The sequence below is a fragment of the Phyllostomus hastatus genome, unplaced genomic scaffold, assembly GCF_019186645.2.
Source record: "Phyllostomus hastatus isolate PE091 unplaced genomic scaffold, TTU_PhHast_1.1 phas_scaffold_129, whole genome shotgun sequence".
Taxonomy (NCBI): Eukaryota; Metazoa; Chordata; class Mammalia; order Chiroptera; family Phyllostomidae; genus Phyllostomus; species Phyllostomus hastatus.
In genome coordinates this window covers 18387082-18399223 of record NW_025334009.1, presented here as the reverse complement: position 1 = coordinate 18399223, position 12142 = coordinate 18387082, and positions in this window count along the sequence as shown.

Here is a 12142-nt window from a genome sequence, read left to right as displayed (position 1 = left end):
GTTGGGCTTCTCCAAGGCCACATCTCAGTGCCCTGCTACATCTCCCAGGCATTCATGTCTACACACATAATTTTGTTTACTGTAAACACCTACAACTTTCTGCCAATGGGCTTTTTCCCCTCCTGGCCACGTGAGCATAGAGGAGGAAGGGTTGCTGCAGAGGGGAAGTGGCAGTGGGGAGTCAGGGTAAGTGTATTATCTCCCGCCATTCATTGCTGGGCACTACTACAGTCATCTAGCAAACATTTAATGTAGCAGACAGAAGCAGTATAATAGACTGATCAATAATTTCTGGAAGCAGCATTATGCTCTGAGGCTGCCGGCGCAGAGGGCAGTAAACATTTGGAAGTCTGGCTGCTCAAAGGACAGAGAGAGGGACTGAGGCAGGGACTCAAATGAACTTACTTGGGTTACACAAGATTCAGGGTGAAAGGATTGTTGCAGAAGCTGGAGAGGAAAGGGTCTGAGGTGGTTCCTGTGTTTCTCTGTGGGCTGCACATGAGTGGTAGGTACCCACAAACTTTCAAGTGGGTCTAATCAAGGAGTTCAGCTCAAGTAGGGTAGGAAGTTCCAGCGTGGCTGAGGAAGTAGAGAGAATGGTCTGTGAAGATGCTCAGTTGGTGTGTTGGTTGGAGGTGATGGTCCTGGAGGGACTGGAAGGGATTTGGCCATGTGTGGTGAGTTCCTGGAGAAGGATTTGGGATTAGGAGAACTGGAGTCACCACAGATGTTTACATGTGGCTGAAGATGAGACGCATTTTGGAGTTATTAGGCCTTAAAGTTTCAGGTAACTTCGGGGGACACCCCTAGTCCTGGGTGATGAGGGCAAGTGAATAGTGGCCTGGACTGTGTGAGAATTGACCAAAGAGGTGGTGAGGCTGTGGCTCTGGGTTGGTTGGTTTGAATATGAAACTCGCTTATGGGCAAGTTGTTAACTATTTCTGGGAGTTGGTTAACCCTGGTGGGGGAGAGGGGGAGCTGGCCTCCCTCCCTCCAGGTCCAGCAAGGCCCTAGATGTCAAAGGATCAGAATACAGAAAATAAAATACATAGTAAATATAGACTCTTATTTCTTTTCTCCCACATCATGTTTTTACCTCCTCCCCAATAAACTACCCAAATTTGAATCCTTCTCTCAGGCTGTGCTTCTGAGATAATCCAAACTAATTCAGGCAGTTATGGCAACTCTTGCAATAACCTGGATTTATAGTGGCTACACTAGTTTTAGTGAGAATACAAAAAAAGGGGTTCTTTAGAAAGTACACAATAGTTTCACTCTTGGAATTATGTCAGTTGAATTGGAAAAAAAATACATATATATTTTTTCCAAAATGAATTTAATCTCATGTGCAATTTAATCTCAATCACTATTATCAGCTGCTTGATTGGTATGCTGAAGGCAGCTTATACCACCCTGTGGGACCTGATTACTAAATATTCAGAGAGTCTGATAGCTGTTTGTTAAAATGTTGGTAGCTTGATGTTGACCACGATGGGAGTTTTTACATCACAGAAATTGGCAAAGGCTGCAAATCAGGGCTTCCTTCCCAAGAGAGGTGCTTTACCAGGACATCACTGCTATGATGGGACATTTATGAGTAAAAGAATATTGTGTCATGGAGTTTAATGTTGGGGCAGTAATTGGGAATCATCTAATCTAGCCTCTTAAATTCATATATAGGAAACGAGGCCCAGAGAGAGAGGGAGAAAGGTGCCCAGCATGAGAGTTGCTGGTAGTGCAGAGACTAACACAAGTCTCTTGGTAAATAACGTTCCTCACAAATTTCATACCTGGGCTGGAATTTTATAATCATTATGCATGTTAATAGATTGGCATTTTTTCCATTTCCAGATTATATTTACAAAGCAGTGTGTGTGTGTGTTGAGGAGGGAAGGAGGGAGAGAGAGAGAGACAGCAGGAGAGCCTTCCATAGTATTCCCTACTGAGTTCAGTTTAATAAAAGCTGGAAAAAAATAAACCAAGTTTTCCGAGCATTCATTGACACTGTAAATATGGAAAGTCTATTATTGAACAGCAGTTACGTGGATGCCAAGGGGGAACATTGTGACAAAATCTCAACCAATATTGATATGAACATATTTTTGTTTGTGTGAAAACATGTTCCCTCTGTATGGGAAAGGAAACTAAGAGAGAAATACAAACAACACATTGAAGAAATGTCGAGTGGGGAAGCTGTTCATCTGCCAGAGCAAACCACCCCTCTCCATTCTGTGAATTTTCCTGGAGAGGTTGTCGTGAAATTTTTTTACACAAGTGGGAAGCCAAATTTCTTCCATTTAAAAGAAAAAAATGACAGATTTTAAGGGCTGCTATATGGCATGGTTGAAAACGCTTGCAATCTGGTTGTGCTCTGAGTAGGCATTTTGATTTGATCATTGGCTTTTTTAAACCCCAGAGAAAAGGCTAACTTATCTCACTTTTAGGAAATTGTGTGTATTCATGTATTAACCTGTAGAAATTTATATTTGGTGTTATTATTCTTAGTCTCAAGAGTTTGACATGTTTTGAACTCAGTGGCTCCAACTGGGCATTTAGTTCACAGTTTTACACCTTTCAAGTCAGATTCCAGATTAAGAAAAATTAGGGTCCTAGCCTAACAGCCTTCTTTTTTTCCAAATATGAAAACATATTATTGAGAATAATGAAAAGGAAGACATCAAATCAGAAAGATAAAAAATAAAACAGCCTCCAAATATATTACATTACTCTAAACTTGAGAAGTGTATCAGACAAATCCTAATTGAGGGCCCTTCTACAGATACCTGACGTATTCCCCAAAGGTCATCAAAAACAAGGAAAGGCTGAGAAACTGGTACAACCAAGAGCAGTATAAGTAGATAAGACAACTAATTGTACATATAGCCATATGGGTTAGATTCTGGAACAGAAAAAAAGGTATTAGGAAAAAACAGAAACTTTCAGTAAAATATGGACTTTAGTTCATAATAATATACCAATGTTGATTTATTAATTATAATACCTGCACCAAACTAATGTAGGATGTTAATAATAGGGAAAGTGAGGTGGGGTGTACAGGAATTCTCTGTTATGTTTTCATAATAATTCTGTAACTCTGAAAGTGTTTTAAAGTTTTAAAATTTATTTCAGAATTAAATCAAAAACAGTTTTGGGGAAAATAACTCCTAGATTTAGCTTTTATCTTTTACTCACTGTCTGTGTACAGTCTCACCACACTGCTTTCAGGAGAAGCAGCTGGGGGATTGATGCAGGGAAAGGGAGATACAAGAGGAATGAAGGATTGCAAGGCAAAATCATCAAGGACAATTGAGGGCTCTGCTGGTGACAGTACATAGGGAGTGGCAGATGAAATCTGGCTCTAAAATTACTGAGTACCCCAACTGGTGGGCCCCTTGTGTCGGAAATTTTTATATTCTTATTTTATGTGGGGACAATTATGTCTGTGGCAGAGAAGTGGGAAAGAAGAAACCAAGCTTGCAAAGTTCAAATTTCTGTTAATAGGACCCCAGTGGGAAAAAGAGGGCAACTGATAATTAAGATGAGTTTTTATGCCTATGCTTATTTCCTGCATATATCTGTTTTTGTGATAGTCTCCAAGGATGGTTACCGTTAATTTCTTCCCTGCCTGTATGTACATGCTGGTGGAATATAATTTCTCTCCCCTTGAATCTGAGTGACCTGCATCACCAATGAAATGAGAAGGAATTGTTATTCTGGAACTTCTGAGGCTGTCATGAGAAGCTTAGGGCTTCTTCTTGGGCCTCTTGGGATATTCGCTCCTGGGACAATCCCTCTCAGGACTCTCCTTAGAAACTAGCCACCATACTGTGGAGAGGCCTTATACAGGTACTCTGGCTGACAGGCCCATCTGAGCTTCCAGTCCCTATCTAGCCAGCACTAACTGTCAGCTCTGTGAGTGAGCCATTTCTGATGTTCAGACCAGTTAAACCATCATATGATTCCAGTGCCAGCCACCAGCTGAGTCTAGCTGTATGGGATACCTCAAAGCAGTAACAGCCCAAATGAGCTCAGTCCAACCACAGAATTGTGAGAGAAATAATAAATCATTGTTTTAAGCCACTAAGTTTTGGGGTGGTTCATTAAACAGATAACTGGAATTCCTTCTAAAACATCAATCTATCAGGAGACTTCTGGTCAAGATGGAGGCATAGGTAGATATGTTTCACCTTCTCATGCAACTACAAAAAGAATTACAACTAAATCTCAAAAACCACCCAGGACTGTCAAAAAATTGAACTGTATGGAAGTCCAACAACCAAAGATTTAAAGAAGCTGCAATCATCCAGATGGGTAGGATGGGCAGAGATGCAAAGATGGGATAGAGAGGCAAGGAGCTGAGGTGTGGTGCAGAGATGTAGTGGCAGTGGTAGAATGGGCAAGGGTGGGCTCACATTCATGTGTGGTGAACAAAAGTTGGGAGGGATACCTTGGCAGCAAGAGATCCCAGACCCAGGCCAGACCACACAGCCTAGGGTTCCAGTGTTGGGAAGATTAATTCCCTTAACTTCTGGCTGTAAAAATCAGTGGGGGTTGGAGCGGTGGAAGAAACTGTCAGATTGTCAGGAAACTTCACTTAAAGAGCCCACATGGTCTTAAAATATATGCAAACCTACCCACTCTCGGATTCAACACCAGGGCAATAGCTGGAAGGGTGCCAGTCACATATGAGGAGTGGGTGAAGTGACTGGAAATGGGGTGAGTGCCAGACAAACCCCCACAATCCAGGCAGCAGCATAGTCCCCTCTCTGAGACCTCCCTCCCACACAGAACCATAAAGCAGCGAAGAAGGTTGCCTCACCCTGGCAATTACCTAAGGCTCTGCCATATACAACTTACAGGTGCTTTTACAAGGAGTCGAAGCAATTCTACCTAATACACAAAAACAAACACAGGGAGGCTGCCAAATTGAAGAGAGAAAGAAATACGGCCCAAATAAAAGAAGAGAACAAAACTCCAGAAAAAGTACTAAACAAAGTGGAGATAGCCAACCCATCAGATGCAGAGTTGAAAACACTGGTGGTCAGGATGCTCAAAGAACTCATTGAGTATGGCAACAACATAAAGGGAGAAATGAAGGTTACACTAAGTGAAATAAAGAAAAATCTACAGGAAACCAACAGTGAAGGTAAGGAAGCCAGGATTCAAATTGATAATTTTGAACATAAGGAAGAAATAAATATTCAACCAAAACAGAAAGAAGATAAAAGAATTTAAAAAAATGAGGATAGTACAAGAAGATTCTGGGACATCTCCAAACATACCAACATCTGAATCATAGGGATGTCAGAAGGAGAAGAAGAAGAACAAGAAATTGAAAACTTATTTGAGAAAATGAGGAAAGAAAACTTCCCTAATTTGGTGAAGGAAATAGATATACAAGTCCAGGAAGCACAGAAAGTCCCAAACAAGACAGACCCAAAGAGGACCACACCAAGACACACCATAATTAAAATGCTGAAGGTAAAAAGTAAAGAGAGAATCTTAAAAACAGCAAAAGAAAAGCAGAGATTTATCTACAAAGGAGCTCCCATAAGACTATTACCTGATCTCAAAAGAAACTTTGCATATTAGAAGGGACTGGCAAGAGGTATTCAAAGAGATGAAAAGCAAGGACCTACAACCTAGATTACTCTATCCAGGAAAGCTATCATTTAGAACTGAGGGACAGATAAAGTGCTTCCCAGACAAGGTAAAGCTAAAGGAGTTCATTATCACCAGGCCCTTGTTATATGAAATGTTAAAGGGACTTATTTAAGAAAAAGAAAATAGCCCTGGCTGGTGTAGCTCAGTGGATTGAGCATGGGCTGCGAACCAAAGCATGGCAGGTTCAATTCCCAATCAGGGCACATGCCTGGGTTGCGGGCCACGGCCCCCAGCGACTACACATTGATGTCTCTCTCTCTCTCTTTCTCCCTCCCTTCCCTCTCTAAAAATAAATAAATAAAATCTTTAAAAAAAGGAAAAAGAAAATAAAAACTATGAACATTAAAAAAGCAACAAATTCACAACTATCAAAACTGAACCTAAAAAACAAATAAAGAAAAAAACTCAGCAAAAACCAGAACAGGAACAGAATCTGTGAAGGTTACATGGAGGGTTGTCAGTTGGGAGGTGGAAGGGGAGGAATGGAGGAAAAGGTGCAGGGATTAAAAAGCATAATACTTAAAAAAAAATAAAAAAGTACTCTATCTAGGTATTTCCCAAGGTTTAATCGATATGTGATGTAGGCTTCTAAAAGATACTCTACATAGTTCCTGTAATTTCTGGCACAATCAGAAATCAATAACACTTTGATAAATCTAGTACATATTGAAAGTATTTAGCACCAGGTATTTAATGATAAACAAGAGATTTCAGGCTCAAAAAAAATTTTTTTTGTCTTAAAGGAATTTTATATTTCCTCCCCAGTTTTAAGATTTCTTTTACCACTTCAGAATTATAGAGCTATATATGTGTGAACCAGGGGAAGTTTTTGGTTTTTATTTTTTCTTAGATTTTTAATTGTTGCTCTTTTTTGGTCACTCCCTCTGGTTAGAACACTTTGTGTGTGTGTGTTCAAAAGAAAGAAAAGAAGATAGAAAAAAGAAGAAAAAAAGAAGCATTTGGTTGTTGGAGTTGACCATCTTTTATATCTTACATTTCTATATTTCTACATTTGTTTATCTCCCAAATAAAAAAATAAAATAAAATAAATAAAATCATTTACCAATTCTTTACCACAAATCCCAGGCACTAAGTGCTTTATACATTCTAACTACATTATTTTATTTTTATATTTTAAAGGTTTTATTTATTTTTAGAGAGAGGGGAAGGAAAGGAGAAAGACAGGGAGAGAAACATCAATGTGTGGTTGCCTCTCGCACACCCCCTACTGGGGACCTGGCTTGCAACCCAGGCATGTGCACTGAGCAGGAGTCAAACCAGTGACCCTTTGGTTCACAGGCCAGCACCCAATCCACTGAACCACACCAGCCAGGGCTACATTCTAACTACTTTAATAAAAACAACAACCCTGGGCCCTGGCTGGTGTAACTCAGTGGATTGATCACGGGCTGTGAACCAAAGTGTCGCAGGTTCTATTCCCAGTCAGGGTACATGCCTGGGTTGCAGGCCATGACCCCCAGCAACTGCACATTGATGTTTCTCTTTCTCTATTTACCTCCCTTCCTTCTCCAAAAATAAATAAAATCTTAAAAAAAAAAAGACCAAGTGGATCTATAAAAAAAAAAACAACCCTATGAGTTTGGTAGTGTTATCACCTTTATTTTACAGGTAAAGAAACTGAGACAGAGAGAGTTTAAGAAATTTGTCCAGTGTTGGCTAGCCTGGCCCATCTGATTCCAAAAGACATGCTTTTCACTGCTACTCAACATTTGCAAATTGTAATAAGGTGTATCTACTTTTTAAATTTAATTATTATTTATAATTTATTTATTTACCTGTTTAATCCATATGTAGAGTTAGCTATGTATTCATTAGCCTTTGGTTTATCATTATTGCTCAGGTAGCTACATTTGCAAACTCTTTAGTAACAAGAGCTACATTCCTTGTATGCATGGGTATGAAAAACAATAGATATATATTCTCTTTGTAATTTTCAGCTTTTATAGAGAAAAGTGCTGGAAAGAGTAAGAATTAGAGCAAAGAAATAAACAAGAACAACAACAACAAAGACATGCCAGAGGGTCCCGTAGACCTGGGTCTGAATGCTGGTGCTGGCTCCGGGACAATTATGAATCTCTGCTTCATTTCACCATCTGCGAAAGTGGGGCACATGCATTTCACACTGGTCACGGGAAGTACATGCTTTTTGGTACATTAAGTACCTGCTGTGTAATAAGAGAAGCAGTTTAGTACTGTCATGAAAACCTTGGGGTCTGGAGTCAGACTGGGTTTTGTAACCCAGTCCACGACCTACTGAGTATGTAACTTTGGACAAATCAACATGAGAACTAAGTGAGATACTGTTGGTAGCATGTCTGGTACCCACTGAGAGCTTCAAGAGTTGAAGTTGTGAGGATGCCAGTGTTAGTTCTGCCCCATCTCCTCTACCTTGTTCCAGTCCATACCCTCTCATCCCTTAGGGAGAAATCAGCATGCTTGTGTCAATAGAGGTTTTTCCTATTATTTTTCTTTTATTATGGAAAAATTGAAATACAGTCCATTCACCATTTTAGTGTGTGTTTCTGTGAGTTTTGCTAGATGTATGCAGCTGTGTAACCATGACAAGACAACATTTCCATCATTCCCCAAAGTCTCATCTGCTCCTTTACATCAGCTCCCATCCCAACACCCAGGCCGGTTCATTTTCTTTCCCTATCACTTTGCCTTTTCTAGAATGCTATATAAATGAAATCATGTAGCAGGTAATATTTTGAGTCTGGTTTCTTTCACTTAACATATTGCATTCAAGATTCATCATGAATGGAGTTTTAATTACTTTTATACATGTATACATTTCCCCCCCCCTAGACTGAATCATGCTGATGGTGATAGATGAACTAATTAAGGGTGTGAAACCTCAAGAGTCTCTTAAACTCAGAGATTATTCCATTCTTTTTGGTTCACTGAAGTGCCAGCAAAAACCAACCCAAACTAAACTGAAACAAAACCTCAAAACACTGTGCTAACAGTTTCAACAAATTTAGAATAATATCCCTTGAAAAACAATATTTTCCTTTTTATTTTTTGCACAATTTAAAAAAAAGAAAAGGAAAAAACTCAGTCTTCTTACTCTCCCGCCTGACTCCCAATTTACTCCTTAATTTTACAGGACTCCTTTCTTTAGTGACTTGGTCACAGAAATCTTCAGGGTCTCATTTTGACTTTAATGTCCTTGGATACCATTTTGAGTCATTTCTAGTCTCTGTATTTAGCCATAATGTTATTTATACATTCATGCTGACTCCATACATACCGGTTGGCAATGGATTGAAATGAAACCTGCTGAGGTGAATCCGTTGACAGTAGGGACTCAGGAAGATCAACGGGCTTAGAGAAAATGGATCATTGGTCTTTTTCTTGCTTTTTCCCATTTTAACTGTTAGAGACTCCCCAATCTTGGCTTCCCAGTACTTATTGCCAAGTCTTAAACAAGGAGGTAGAGCAGAAAGAGACATAAGTAATTGTGTTCTCTTTCCCTTGAATTGAGGTGGGGAACAGGAAGGTCAGAAATGATTCAAGTGGAATGAATACAGCAAAGTTTGGGGGGGACTAAAGCTAGTAAGCCTATTTATTGCTTTACTGTAATGATTCCTCCAACCCACAATTCCAAACTTCAAATGTATTATTGTTTCTAAATCTTAAGTTGTCACTTTGATGCTTTTCTGAAACTGCTAGTTGCTTCCCAGTATTCATTATGATGGTAATGCAATAGCCCAGTGGTAGGACTGTTCATTCAACAAATAATTTTGGATGCCTACTAGGTACTGTTCTACATGTAGAAAATTCAGTGGTAGTCAAAACAGCCAGATCTGATCTCGTGGAATGTACAAGCTGGTAGGATTTTGTGAATATCCTATAAACTCATGATAACTTTCCAAGATCCTAAGGGTGCCGTGATATCAATGTACCATATAAGCATTCTCCAAAAGATGACACTAAGTTTTGTAAAATTAAACTCATTGGGGTGACATTGGTTAAAATAATATTATGCAAGTTTCAAATAAATAATCATATAATACATCATCGTTATATCATACTGTGTACTCACCACTCAAAGTCTAGTCTCCTTCATTATCATGTATTTGACCCCATTTACCTTCTTCATCCTCCCTCCACCTTCCTTCCCCTCTGGTAACCACCATGCTGTTATCTATACCTATGAGTTTGCTTTGCTTGTTTGCTTGTTTGTTGCTTTCTGTTTCACATTACATATGTGACTAAAATCATACATTTTTTGTCCTTTTCCATCTGATTTATTTTGCTTAGCATGATATTCCCAAGATTTACATTTGTTGTCACAAATGGCAATATTTTATCTTTTCTATGGCTAAGCAATATTCCACTATACATATGTACCACATCTTCTTTATCCAGTCATCCACTGAAGGACACAAGTTTTTTCCCCATGTCTTGGCTACTGTGAATAGTGCTGCAATGAACATATATCTTTATGAATAAATGTTTTCAAATTTTTTGAATAGACACCCAGAAGAGGGATTTGTTGGATCATATGGTAGTTGTATCCTTAGTTTTTTGAGAAACCTCCATACTACTTTCCATAGTTGTTGTACCAATTTAAAATTCCACCAGTAGTGAATAAGGGTTTTTCTCCACATCCTCTCCAATGCTTGTTATTTCTTTTGTTATCAATAATAGCCATAATTAGGGGTGTGAGGTGATATCTTATTATGTTTTTTAAAAAAGATTTTATTTATTTATTTTTAGAGAGAGGGGAAGGGAGGGAGAAAGAGAGGGAGAGAAACATCAGTGTGTGGTTGCCTCTTGCACGCCCTCTACTGGGGACCTGGCCTGCCGCACAGGCATGTGCCCTGACTGGGAATCAAACCAGTGACCCTTTGGTTTGCAGGCTGCCACTCAATCCACTGGGCCACACCAGCCAGGGCTTATTGTGGTTTTTGATTTTTATTTCTATTATAAATAGTAAAGTTGAGAATCTTTTCATATATCTGTTGGCTGTTTGTATATATTCTTGGGAAAACTGTTTAGGATGACACTCAATTTGATAGGAGAAGAAAAATATGTGAAGTATTGAATTTGGTTTGAAAAATGAAAGAAGAAAACTTCATAGATTTTGAAGCTTTAGCATTATTATTTATTATTACTTTTGCAGTCTGTATTTTATTTTTTTCAACTTTACTGAGGCATAATTGACAAGTAAAATGATAAGATGTTTAAAGTGTACAACATGACGATCTGATATAAGTATACATTGTGAAAGTGTTCCACCCATTGACTTAATTAACACATCTATCACCTCATATATTTACTTTTTTTTTGTCTGTGAGAATATTTAAGTTTCACTCTTTTAGCAAGTTTCAATTATATAGTGTTAGCAATGCTAGGCACCATGTTATACATTAGATCCTCAGACCTTATTTATCATATAACTGAGAGTCTATATCCTTTTACCAACCACTTCCTGTTTTCCCCAGCCCCTATTCTCTGACAACCATTTTTCTACTCTCTGTTTCTATGAGTTAGACTTTTTTTAAAAAAAGATTTTACTTATATTGCCCTGGCTGGTGTGGCTCAGTGGGTTGAATGCCAACCTGTGAACCAAAAGGTAGCTGGTTTAATTCCCAGTTGGGGCACATGACTGGGTTGCAGGCATGCAAGAGGCAACCCAAACGATGTTCCTCTTCCTCTCTTCCTCCCTTCCTTCCCCTCTTTCTAAAAAATAAATACTTAAAAAATGATTTTACCTGTAAGTGATACTATGGTTATTTGTCTTTCTCTGGCTTATTTCACTTGCATAAGTGCCATCAGGTTTATCCATGTTGTGTCAAATAAAATAATTTCTTATTTTTTAAAGGCTAAATAATATATATTTGTTTTGTGTGTGTGTGTGCGTGCGTGTGTGTATTACATTTTCTTTATCCACTCATTCATCAATAGACACAAGTTGCTTCCATATCTTGGCCATTGTGAATAATGCTGCAATAAACACTGTACAGATAGCTCTTTGAAATAATGATTTTGTTTCCACTGGATATATTCATAGAAATGGAATTGCTTGAGCATAGGATGGTTCTATTTTTAATTTCTTGAGGAACCTCTATACTTCTCCAAAGTGGCTATACCAATTTACATTCCAGCTAATAGCGTACAATTTATATTCTAACAAGTGTACACGGCTTCCCTTTTCTTTATATATTTGGCAGCAATTGTTATCTCGTCTTTTTGACAATAGGCATTCTAATAGGTAAAGGGATATCTCATCATGGTTTTGATTTGCATTTCCTTGATGATTAGTGATACTGGGCACCTTTTCATGTATGTGTTGGCCATCTGTATGTCTTTTTTTGGAAAAATGTCTATTCAGGTCCTTTGCCCACTTTCTAGTTATGTTATTTGGAGGGGTTTTTTTTGCCATTGACTTATATAAGTTTGTTGTATATTTTAGATATCAACCTCTTATTGGACATGTAGTTTGCAA